This window comes from Asparagus officinalis, chromosome 4, assembly GCF_001876935.1.
Source record: "Asparagus officinalis chromosome 4, Aspof.V1, whole genome shotgun sequence".
Classification (NCBI taxonomy): Eukaryota; Viridiplantae; Streptophyta; class Magnoliopsida; order Asparagales; family Asparagaceae; genus Asparagus; species Asparagus officinalis.
In genome coordinates this window covers 60732940-60745052 of record NC_033797.1, presented here as the reverse complement: position 1 = coordinate 60745052, position 12113 = coordinate 60732940, and positions in this window count along the sequence as shown.

Sequence of the window (12113 nt, the reverse complement as noted above, 5' to 3'; positions counted from 1 at the left end):
CGACTGACGGACCTTATCAGTCGACTGATGATCTCATTAGTCGACTGGTTAGTCGACCAACATAAAAACAAAAACTTTTTGTTATTCTAGGCGTTTTTTCAGTCGACTGAACATTTTCACCAGTCGACTGATAACACATTATCAGCTTGTTATGAATACTAAAACTGAATTTTGAAGTACCTTTAAAAATAGTAAATAAATTCTAAAAAATGTAAACCTTTAGAAAATGTTTATAAACATGTTAATGAACATGTTGCAAAAAGAATTTTTGTAATTGCACTTCACATTTGTAAAATCTCACCATTTTCCAAAACTAGTCCAGAACATGAAAATACAAAACACATGTTTTTGTCATTTTGACTTAAACAAACTTTTGAAACTTTATAAGATGATTTTATAGACTTAATGAAATATGTATATAATGATTGTTAAGTCTAAAAACTAAGAATGCAATATTTTCACAAAAATACATAATCTATGCAATATTTTCTAAAACATATGAAACAAATGAGAAAGTGTATATGAATATAACTATTGTTTCATATCTATAAAGCTAAACCAAAACAAAACAATAAATATAAAATATGTAATTTCGTATTTATATAAACATGAAACCCAAAAACTAAAATGTGTATATATATATAACTATATATATATACATAAAAACCAATAAAATGTGTGTGTATATGATATTGAGCTTAGAGTGTTGAACACACATAATATAAGCTCCTAAACTAGATTACGCAAGCTATAGGTCTTCGATATTGGTCCACTTGGTAAACTATGCGGATGAAGCTTGAACTTGGATCTTCAACTTGAATTGTAAGGCTTCACTCAACTATTCCGCCAACCTCCATTGGCTATGATCGTAAAAGCTCTAGTCTATTCATCCTCCAACATATTGTTTGTCTATAATAAATACAAAAACACAAACACTAAATAAACAATATTAGTAGTAAATTGTTTGTTAAACATCATCAAAACAAAAAGGCCAACAAACACAAGCAAGTGAAGTATTTTATCTGCAGCAATAATTATTTTCAGCATAAGAAAAATAGAGATGACATGTAATATTATTTCATTTATTTTGTTTAAAAACATATTATATTTTTAATCATATCTTAATAATCAAACTATTTTAATTAAAGAGTAATACCCACTTTTCCAGTTTCACTTGGCTTTGATGTTTTTTAGAACTAGAAAAATAGAGATGACATGCAATATTATCTTATTTATTTTGCTTAGAATATATGATTAATAAACATAATTTTTTAATTAAAGAGTGCTAACCACTTTTTTACTTTCACAACGACTTTGATATTTTTTTAGAGGAAGCCAAAGATGCATTAAATTTAAAGCTAATCTTTTTATTTCATATTCGCATACACAATCAATAAAATAAACACTTCAAAATATCGAAAGGGGCAGAGATCCTCTAGATCCTTAGGTGTAGAAAGCTTCTAGAACTCACCAATCACACTCCTCATTTATTGGACGTCATGAATAATATTCATTATATAAATTATATAAAAAATTTAATTAAGAAGTTATATACTCTATAATATAGAACTTATACACACAAGCAACAGAGAGCATACAAAGGCTTTGGAATATTATTTCCGGGCACTAGAACGAAACAGGCTTTGGAATATTATTTCCGGGCACTAGAACGAAACCCATTCTTACCACAAGCTTTTAATAATATGGTCGTGATTTGTCATTACGTGCGACTATCTCCACTATAGAAAGAAGGAAAAAAAAGATCAAATTGGCTAGTCAATACTAGAAAAAAATAAATAGGCTTTCTACATATGCATCGTCCAAAACAACGATTTTTATCAGCTGTAGCAAGGAAACAAACTTCATGATAACAAAAAAAATAGGAAGAAATAAGTACGGCCTACATACTATACTCTATGGATAAAGGATCAAATTGATAAAGAAAGCACCGTAAAGATCAATTAGCGAGCTTTTGGGTCGATACAGTTAAGAACTGCTTACTTATTCATGATATGGGATATAAAGTTAGGAATCAACTTATGTAATAGAGTTGATCCACTAAAGTATTGAGCAGCGGTGTAGCATCAGATCCCAAAGATAGTAAGTTCTTTTTTCTTATGGAAAAAATCTTTTTCAAAGATTCTATATAAATTTCATATATGAAACCGAGATAGTTACCTTTTAGAAAATTATAACGTCTTTTTCAAAGATTCTATATAAATTTCATATATGAAACCGAGATAGTTACCTTTTAGAAAATTATAACGATATAGGGGATATCTATGCTTCATTTTTCTGAAGGTGGGAGAAAAGCTAAAACTAATTATTGAATTGATCAAAATTAGAATTTGAAACTTATGTAATTAACTTCTTCTGGTTAACCCACGAAAATGGGATAGATTTATCATAAATCTAATTCAGTTAGCATAGGGTTAATTAAGATGAGACCGCAAAAAGAATCGATTGCTGAGCCGTATGAGGTAGGAAACTCTCCTGAATAAGTTAATGAAATTAATTCACCTAACCAATTGTAAAAGTTCTCTACAATCAAGAATGTAGAGAAATGCAGAGAATCATTGCCCTGTTGAATGTTTTGCACTTTTAGTTTTTTTCTTTTATGCAAACAAATCATGTTACTACAATGAAAGAGACAAAAAGAAAGAAAATGACAAAAATTATATCGAAATAGAATACATGAACATTTTAGTAGTCGCAAAAGATGGAAACAATATTTTGAACTTATTAAGTTCGTCTTTGCTAAGTATTTAAGAGGGTAAAAAGTTTGAGGTAAACATAGTTGGGTAGTTTTTGGTTTGGAGGAAAAGGAGATAAGACTGATAAAAAAAAGTCACATCACTACTATGTTAAACTTTTAACTATGGACCCATAAGATGCTCACATTTGGCTTATAAATCGAAAATGTCATTTGATACGCAAGATGGGCGCACAGCCCATCTCGCGTGCCACAACAGGGGGCGTGGGACCCACAGCCAAATGTGGGTCCCACCCCCCTATATGTGGCACGCGAGATGAGCTGCGCAGCCAAATAACAAGGTTCCTTATAAATATAGTTCAAGGAGAGGGAAAAAAAGGCAAAATTGATAATTTAGAGAAGTTTGATAATTTAGAAGAGAAAATGAAAGTTCACCAATAGTAGAAGAGGGAGTTGATCATTTTGTCCTACCTAAAAACATAACAGCATCAAAATGACAAACACCAATCGAGAAGACTACCAAAAAGACAAAATTAATTAGAATTTTCCTTTAAACAATAACCATGAAAGTAACTTTTTAAAAGGACATGAGGTACCTAAAAACTACAAAAAAAAGCCACAGCTCAGAAGAGTGGCATATGGAAAAGAGCATGATATTCCCTATGCTGCCAAGAGTTGAGAAATCTTGACTTTTATGAAGCAGCAGCTGCTGCCTTCTGCTTTCTTAGGCATCCGACAACGCAAGCATGGTCTCGCTCAAGAGGCTGCAAGGTGACGACGACATGCTCCTCAGTCTTGAACTGCTCGGATTGCAACATCTTCACTTCTTGAGCAAACGCCATTTTAGCAAGCACCGTGGAATCTATATATACAGTTTTCCTGGAGTATAGGTAATGAGATTAGACGGTCTTCAGGGTTTTGATGAAAAGTACCCACTTTATCCTCGTTGCACCTATAGCGCACCAAAGGCATAAAATCTCCCAATCTCTCGCGGATTGAATTTGGTGCGCCTTTTAATTACAGTGGACATGGACTACGAGATAGTTTCTCCTGTTCTAATTATTGGGCAATGGCTCCAAATTGTCACGATTATTAGAAAATGTTTCTCTTGCCATCGCCACTTGCAGCAGACGAGCACTGTGAATGAAAACCACGAGGACGGAGAAACTGGGTTGCCTTGATGGATGTGACAGAATGGCCTCTCCATTCTCGAGGAAATAAGAAGCATTCAGAGCTAAGGTCCTCGCCTGTAGAAAAAGCACAATATTATAAATATGTGCACTGTATGCTAAGGGTCCGTTTGGTTCGCATTTTTGAGTCGCGAAAAACCCTTTCCTCCTTCTGACAACCACGCTACCTCGACAAAACCCGTTCTAGGGTTTTCTTTTCCCCGCTTTGGTTCACTTCTTCCCCTCATCCCTCCATCCGCAGAAATCCCCTCCACCTCAGCTCTTCATCTTTCCCCCAATTCCTTCGAAAACAAGAGAAAATCGTCAAAATTTTGTAATCTTGTCAGATCTGCAGTTTTTTGGGGGAAAACTTGTTGAGGGCTAGGGTCACCACCGTTTTACCTCGCTTTTTTCACTCTTCGTGCCATGATTTCTCTCTGATACCTGCGGGAGTTCTAAACTGTTGATTTCATGCTTGATTTTCATATTTATCAAGCCTCAGTTCCTCAAATTCGTTGTTCTTGCTGGATCTTGCTAAAAAGGTAGCGCCTTTATTAGGAAATTTTGTGTTTTTTGCTGGATCTTGCTGAATCTTGTTATACTTCAGATCTAAGGTATGATTTAATCTCAATTCAGTATTGATTTTTTAAAACTTCCGTATGATTTAGAATTATTATGATGAAAATTTTCATTTTCTATAATTATCTGGAAATTTAATGTTCTTAAATATCTAAAATTAACTGAAATTACCTAAAATTAACTAAAAATATTATCTGAAGTTATCTGTATCTTTTGGGTTTGTTTGTCTGTGTACGTCTTTTTTAGAAGATGATGTAGTGATAAAGTTGTATGCTTAAGAGAAAAAAAAACATTCACGGGGTAACAAAATTTGTGTTCACATGTTAGCAACCACCATTTGATTATAGTGTATGATCATAAGTTTATATGCCTGAAGCTATGCCTGAACTTTTGCTAGAAGTTTTGATTACTGACTGTCCAATGCTAATTTTCTTCTTAATTGATAGAAGTTTTGATTATTGACATTGCATATGAATGCTTGCGAGGTATATTAATTATTTTAATTTAATTTTTGTATCGTAGATGGATGATGATGTGGATTGTACCGATGAACAAAGTGTTGTTAATATGGTTAAAAGTGATGCACTATCCATTTTGTTATAATAATTACATTCATAAGGATAATACAAGCTAGACGTAAATCAATTCGTAGTGATCCAAGTGAGAAAAAAAGACAAGAGAGGGCTAGAATTAAACACATAGAGTGTATTTATAATGGTTTTAGTGATAGTTGTGTAAATTATATTAGAATACGGAGTGATGCTTTTGTTAAACTAGCAAGTACAATGAGGAACAATAGGCTGCTAAAAGACTCAAGCAATGTAACAGTGGAAGAACAACTTATCATGACACTGAACATTTTGGATCATAAATCTAAAAATCGCATTGTCAGATCTCATTTTATAAGATCAGGGGAGACAGTTAGTAGATATTTTAATAAGGTATTACAAGAAATTATTTGCCTACGTGGACGCTACATGAGACAATCCTCCAATGATATTTCCCAAGAGATCGTTAACAACCTGCTATACTACCCTTATTTCTATATCTACACTTTAACCACATTTACATGTATAATCAATGAAAGTAAATTTTAACTTAGGTGTGCGATACGTATTATAGGATTGCATTAGTATGATAGATGAGACTCATGTTAATGCAATGCTTCTGATTAACCTTGTTGCACGATTTCGAGGCCACAAAGGTGTTACACAGAATGTGCTTGCAGCTTACACCCCAAATAAACTGTTCACGTATGTTTTAGCAGGTTGTGAGGGGTCTGCAAATGATTATAGGATTCTTCAGGATGCATTATCTAGATCACAACCACATGGATTAAAAGTCTATGATGGTAATTAAATAAAATTTTAACTTAAAACATTATAAATTTAATATTCAAACTTGACTTCCTTAACAATTTTATTAATAAAATTGTAGGCAAATACTACCTGTGTGATGCTGGGGACCCCACCTGTAAGGACCATGAAATTTTGATACTAGTTAAAATAAATTTTTGGTATTTTAAAATATTTAATTATGATTTTTAAAAGAGTATTTGTATTTTTCTCGATTTTCTAGAATTTTCTATGATTTAAAGTCTAAGTTTTATATTTATTTAAATGGTTTTTATATTTATAAATTAATTTAGTGCAATAAAAATTTCTGGAATTTATCCGTTGGTTTATCGATACTATTACATATTATTTTAAATAATACGTCGTAATATTATTATTATTACGTATATTTTTGTATAATACATTGAATTATTAATTACGTATTATTTGTGTAAATTATTGTATTATTGCGTATCAGCTGTCGTATTAGCATAACTGGTACGTTTTATCGTGTAGACAATTGTCACATAATTATTTGGTTTTAAAAGTAAGTAAATATATTTTTATTATTAATTATTTCCGTTTAATTGTACAATACGGGTATATTTTCGACAGTTTCATATCAACTGTTGTATTAGCTCAAAATGTACGTTTTTATTTGTAGATAATTATTATGTAATTAGTTTAATTTTTAAGTACCCGAAATTATTTATTTTAATTATTTTCGTTTAAATACCTGAACCCATTTGAAAATAAACCTAGCTTTTTTCTTCCCGTGTTAAACCCCTATCAGCTACCCAACAACCCCGTCCTCTCCCTCCTCTTCTTTTCAAAAATTTCGGCTGCACGCGCACCGCATTCAATAATCTATTTTGTTTTTTTTCAATTTTTTATTCTTTTTTTATCTATAAAAACCTCACCCCTCTCTCTCTCTCTCTTCGTACACTCTCCTCTTTCTCTCCTCCTTTTCTCTCTCTCTCTCTCTCTCTCTCTTTCGATCCAAAAGAAGAAAAAAAAACCTCCGACGAGTTCTGGGCATAAAAGAGATCATGGCAGAAGCTACAGAGAAGAAGAGAATAGAGGAGACTCCTCCTAGACACAGAGGCTGGAAGGCTATGCCTTATATCATAGGTAAATTAGTTAGATTTATATAGTTTTGATGTAATTAGTGATCAGGCGAAATTTAAAACAATATCAAAACAAGTCAGATTTTTAATTATAGAGACATGTTAGATTATAAAAATATTATAGAAATATATATAACCCTCAAATCGCTCGCCACAACTTTAGTTAAGGGTTAATATTTTCATAATCTAACAGGTACTTAACATATATACTTTTAACCATAAGCATGTCTTTCAATTTTCTTAACAAGAGTTCAGACCGATGCTCTTCAGACCCGCGTCAGATTCGACCGTACCGTCAACGTCGATTCGATCGACAAAACCCCGAGGCAAGATTCCTCTTGCTTTTGACTCGTCATTCAATTCTTAGATCCGCTCTGAATTAATCGGCTGCTTGCAAGATCCCTATTCTTGCTCAGTACAATTTTAGATTGATTACAGATTTATTACGCATACGAACTCGTTACCCGAATAATTATTTGTTACAAATACGGAACTGTCATGAACATATTGGACTGAGAACCATAACGTATAGAACTGTCGTGAACGAAACGGACTGTGGACAATAACGTATGACCATTCACATTGAAATACATATACTGTGATGACTGGTACGGATTTATGTGACGAACGATACTAAAATAATATTTTGATAATAGATACTGTAAAGATAAAATAAGATAAAATTATTTTAGATTAATTTATGATTTTAAAGGATTTATTTGACAAAATAATCATTTTTAAATAATTATAATAAATTATGTTGGTGAAAAATCATTTTTAGAGTAATTATAATAAATTAATAGAATTTATTTTGACAAAAGAATTATTTTAGAATAATTGTAAAGGAATTTATTTTAGAATAATTATCAATTTAGAATAATTTCGGTAATTTAAGAAAGTTTTATAAAAGGAATTATTTTAAGACATTTATAAATATTTTTAAAGGATTTATTTTAGAAAAAGGATTATTATGAATTTTTCATGATTTATGTTCTTAATTTTAATTATGTGATATGCTATGATCTTGTTGTATATGATTAGTTGCATTTATTACTCTTTGTTATACATGAGAACCGTTAGAAATTCATGACTAGTGTGGTCTGGTGTGTCCTGTTTAAGACTTAGAAACCTGTGTGTATGTTGATCTTGATAAACAAAAGAGTTGGGATGGAGAAAGTCATGGTTCATGTGATCGGATAAGACTGTTGATGTATCTTTCAGGCTCGCACCAGTGAACCGTTTCGCACTGGGGTTAGTTTGTTGTGCCAAGTGAACCATTTCGCACTTGGTCAGTGAAATCGTTTCGTTGTTGATTTATCTTCCAGACTCGCACCAGTTAGGTTTGTTTCGAACTGGGGTTGGTTTGATGGGCCACGGTGAAGGTTTGTTGCGTCACTTTGGTTCGTGAATGTGATATTCACCCGGGTCGGCTTGAAGTTCGAACCAGGCCGAATCGGTTTGCGTGGAGTCCTATTGGAAGAACGTAGGGGATTTGTGAACAATCAGAAATCCGAGAATATGAACTTTGACTCTGTGTGAGACGTGAACCAGTGACCTATTATAGGATGGCTAGCTACATGACTCGTTTCTTGGTTAAGTATGAGTTCTTGTGAGATACAGACCAGATATGTTTTATTTTCATACCTAGATCGGGGTTAATATTTAATTATCTATAATTCGAGACATATGGTATATACATGAGGGTTTCCTTGTTTGGATTATTTCGCTCGACGTACTACGTCTCTTGTTGTAGATTTTTAAGTATTAATTCCATCTAGTATGATCTTGTTACGTGGATGATTAATCTGATCACTAGCTGCATGATCGACTTGTTACTTGGTTGATTTTCTTGGATTTATTATGATTATTCTATTCTAGTAGTAAATTATATTTAGATTATTAGTATTTCAGTTGTATGTTTCTATTGTTATTACCATTATTGCATTGGTCGCACGACCGTTCTATTCTTCCTTTTGGGATCTTGCCGTGCACCATGCACCTGACGTACACCTGTTTTCTCTGGTGTACGTCAGATTTAGAGGGCGGACAGGTTCAGTTCGGAGTCGTACAGGAGCCAGAGGATCCCCCGCAGGAGTACTCTGTAGACCGAGCAGAAGAAGCCGAAGCCTAGTCATTTCTTTTATCAGCTGTTAGTCCTTAGTTTACTTTTCTAGCATTCCTATTTCCGCCTGATCGTTGTATTTTATATTCTCCAGTATTTCATTCAGATAATTTGTATAAGGGCATGTTTGGCCCGAATATTATGTCTGGATGATCATTTCAGTTGTGATATGTATCTTCTGGTTCTGAGTTGTTTATTATATTCTCATTACTGTGATCGGGGACCTGTGCCTTCGTTTGTATTTCTTAACGCTTAGCGTATTAGATTGAGAAGACGGAGTCTAGCACTTATCTCTTCTCAGTTTAATACGTCGCGGGCTTGCTCGCGTCCCGATTCCCTGGTATTTTGGGAAGCGGGGCGTGACACCACCATGCCAGACTTTATCTCTCCATACCGAGGTGTTCAATATCATTTGAAAGAACATTCGGGTAAAACACCTAAGCATAGAAGAGAATTGTTCAATCTAAGACATTCTTCCTTGAGGTCTAAGATTGAATCTGTATTTGGCATATTAAAGAATCGTTTTAAGATTTTATGTGCTAAGCTGCATTACCCTTTTTCTACACAAGTAAATATCATATTGGCATGCATGGTACTCCATAATTTCATTACAATTGTGGATCAAAGTGATGAACTACTCAATGAGTTCGAATTTAATGAAGACATTGATGGTGAGGTGGCAAATGAGAATGACAATAATTTAGTTAATTTTACTCAAACTCAAACCCAAAGAGAGCAAACTAAATCAAGAAATGAGTGGAAGACTCTTAGGGATAACATTACTTGGGTGATGTGGGTGGACTACTGTGATAAGTATAATCTTGGTGTAACCATTGAGACTTAATTTCATATTTGTTGTTCTATTTATGCACATATATGTATCTTTAACTCTATTTCATGTTTTTTCCAGTTAATATGTTTTGCTTTTCATTCATGTATTCATGTTTTATTTCTTCTAGTTATCTAACTTTCTCTATTTAATTAGTAGTGGTTGATAATACATCAATAGGTGGGAGAGATAATAAAAAAGGTAAGGGCGTAGTTTCATCACCACCTCCATCACCTCAACCCCCTCAGTCCATGCATCATGGCGATAATGGTTATTTTCCATTTCATCAGTCATACTTTGGAAAACCACCTCATCAATTTTCGAACATGACATTCCATGATGATAGTTACTTCCTGATGCACCATCATTTGGGGTCATATATGAACATGCTAAGTTCTCCTGCTTTGCCTTTATAATTGCATAGTCCTAATATTAGTGGATTGCAACTTTCTCCCACTAGTGGTTATGGCTCAACTCTCGAATCAGGTTCCAAAAAGGTCCTTATAGAAGAAGGGGAAGAACTATCACCAAATCCAAAGAAGAAGAGGAAAAATACCTCAACAAAGAAAAAAATAGTGAGACTGGTGGTTCTCAAAAGCCGAAACATTTGTTTTGGGATTCTCGTTGTGATGATGAGCTCATTCCATTTCTTGTCAACTTGGTAAGAAAAGGTTACAAACCCGACAAAAGCTTTAATAGAACTACTTTTCATATGACTTTCCAACATATTAATGAGAAGTTTAACACAATATTTAAGTAGGATAACATTATGCACCGCATCAAAACTTACGTATAAGATTTTGTGATATGGAAACTTGTCGTAATCTTAGTGGTGCTGGATCAAATTTCAAGTATGTTCATTTTCATGTTTTTGACTATTTTGAAAAATAATAAGATTTCTCAAATGAGAAGTGCTTTTTAAAAACCATTTTTTGTAACATGTTCATTTTCATGTTTACAATCATTTCCTAAAGTTTTATATTTTTTAAATTTTTTTGCTATTTTTAAAGGCACTTCAAAGTTGGTTTTTACTATTCTAAACAAGCTGATAACACGTTATCAGTCGACTGATACATGTGTTCAGTCGACTAAAAAAACGCCTGGAATAGCCAATAGTTTCTGTTTCTATGTTGGTCGACTGACCAGTCGACTGATGAAGTCATCAGTTGACTGATAATATCGTCAGTCGACTGATAAGCTGGAAAATGCCTACAAAGGTCACCTCATTAGTCGACTGATAAAACCCGTCAGTCGACTGACGACATCATAACGGCTAGTTTTTCAGATTTTCTAGTTGTCGTTATTTTGTCTTTTTGTTTGGTTTTTCTTGGTTTTGGGGCTTTGTTTTGTGATCCTATATATACCCCATGCCTGAGCTAATTAAGAAAATTATTTATACAAGTTTATAAAAGAGATTAAGGGTTTTAAAGTTTGTTTTAGCGTTTGTTTGGTTTGTGAAGAAGTTTTCACAAGTGGAGGAGATCATCTTTATTGTTTGAGCTTCAATCTCCATCTCTCCATCTTGTTTTTCAGAGAAGAATTTCTAAACTCAATTCTAGCTATTTATTATTTTGATTATAATTTCTATAAGCTAGATTTTACATTAAGTTTATATTTAAATTTCTCTTTGTTCACACATAACCTATTGAGCTTATTGTAGTTGCATACATAGTATGTATTATTTAGGGTTGTGGGTTTGTGACATTGAGAGTGAGCTTTCATTGTGTTCTCATTCATAGTAAAGAACAATCATTTATTGTATTGAGCTTTTATTTGTGAGGTCGCATTGTATTGCACAAATACACCAAGAGGAGTGTAGAGGTGAGAGACGTGATCGGTTCCAAGAGGAGTAGGGTCGGTGGTAATGCCTAGAGGTAGGTCGTAATTCCGAGCACTTGAGGGAGACACGTGAGAGACCAATACTTGAGGTAGGATTTGTGTAGTTACAAGTGTGAGTTGTAAACGTCTGTCGTTGAGCATAAAAAACCGATTGTGAGGTGTAAACGTTTTCGGGTGAACGTTGAAAACCCGGTGTGATATGATAGTGGATTTCTCTCTGGGAGTGGGGAGCGGAGACGTAGGACAGAAGGTCCAAACTCCGTGATCATATTGCTTGTTTAAGTTTGCATTGGCGCACTCATTTTGTTCATATTTTTAGCCATTACCTCTTTGTTTATATTGTCCACTATTTGGTTTACCCTTGTTTGTATTGCTTATCCTTGCTAATAATTCATTGCATA